This window comes from Periplaneta americana, chromosome 14, assembly GCF_040183065.1.
Source record: "Periplaneta americana isolate PAMFEO1 chromosome 14, P.americana_PAMFEO1_priV1, whole genome shotgun sequence".
Taxonomy (NCBI): domain Eukaryota; kingdom Metazoa; phylum Arthropoda; class Insecta; order Blattodea; family Blattidae; genus Periplaneta; species Periplaneta americana.
This window is the reverse complement of record NC_091130.1, coordinates 115,372,806-115,374,254: the sequence shown is the minus strand read 5'-3', so window position 1 is coordinate 115,374,254 and position 1,449 is coordinate 115,372,806. Positions and strand designations below refer to the sequence as shown.

Here is a 1,449-nt window from a genome sequence, read left to right as displayed (position 1 = left end):
GTTTTCCGCGGGTAAGAGAGGCTAGCCCCAGGGTGCTCTGCGCTGACGACCCCTGGCCTAAATCAATGGTCGGCATCTTTAGATTCGCTAGTCTATCCCATAATACACAAGCAGAGAGGAGGGGTAAGGCATGATCTCCCGCCCCTTAGCCATCACTTCTTCATTGAATATTAAGCAGTTTGAATATCCTCCCCCTCCTAACGTCCCCCTTTGCTGTGTATTGCGGGCTGCATTTTATATTACGTATTTTTTCCGATTACCAACCTAAATGAACCCCGTGTTTTAGCGAATTCAATAATTGTACAAATCTGGCTTTCAGGTAGTAGATCCCTGTAAAGCAGGTTTGAATAATTTCAAGGAAAAATTGTTCCGGAGCCGGGTATCGATCCCAGGACCCTTCGCTTAGCGCTCGAACGCTCTACCGACTGAGTTACTCCATGAACTATACACGACACAGTCACAATTTTTCCTTTTATATCCACACAACTCAAATGAGCTGACAAGACGCCAGAACTCAACTATGAGTGCACACAATACTGTGTGACTTAATTTGTGGCTTTCTGTTAACGTACCTCCAGTAACGAATGTATTATACAAATCTGGCTTTCAGGTAGTAGCTCCCTGTAAAGCAGGTTTGAATAATTGCAAGGAAAAATTGTTCCGGAGCCGGGTATCGATCCCGGGACCCTTCGCTTAGCGCGCGAACGCTCTACCGACTGAGCTACCCCAGGAACTATACACGACACAGTCACAATTTTTCCTTTTATATCCACACAACTCAAATGAGCTGACAAGACGCCAGAACTCAACAATGAATTCAATAATGTTCATACTTTCGTGTATCTAAATCTTACTTTTCAATGTTTCGAAGAGTTTCACAACCTTTTAAGTAGATCTGATCTCCTCAAGCAACTTGTTACAATATAGGTATAGTATTGTGTATAGGTATAGAGGGAAATACACCGTTCATTATGTGTTTCTATCTTTGATAGTTTGTCTGTAATACAAAATTGAAATCTGCTCTTTCATTTTCAATCACGGTGTATTGTTTGAATAAATTTACTTTGATTTAAGCTGAAATAATACATCAGATGTCAAGTTATGTTAGCATATATTTTTGTAGGAGAATATTTGCTATAGAGTAGATACAACCGGATAATATACCCCAACCACTTTAACATGATAAATAATTCAGAAGAAATCGAAAATCGAAAAATCGAAGGAGAATTGGGAGGAAAATTTAAAAGGTACGCAAAACGCGTCCTTGCAAGTGGTTGGGGGCTGTACAAAACTGAATATGTGAGGTCCAAGCCTGTTGGCCACTAGTCTCACTCCGGGTTACGCTGCTCCTCTGAAGGAGCTGTAGAAAATTTTGAAGGGGAAGCCGAAATTGGACGTAACCTCTTAGGTACCACATACGCGAGGGGGACTGAGATTTGATCAAGTGAT

The 1,449-nt window shown here is 41.4% G+C and overlaps 1 non-coding gene across 1 annotated transcript; it reads right to left on the bottom strand.

Annotated features, from left to right (window-relative positions):
* Positions 1 to 658: 658 nt before the first annotated feature.
* On the bottom strand, positions 659 to 732 carry TRNAS-GCU (transfer RNA serine (anticodon GCU)). Its single transcript has one exon. It is a non-coding gene; the product is annotated as a tRNA-Ser (tRNA).
* Positions 733 to 1,449: the final 717 nt, after the last annotated feature.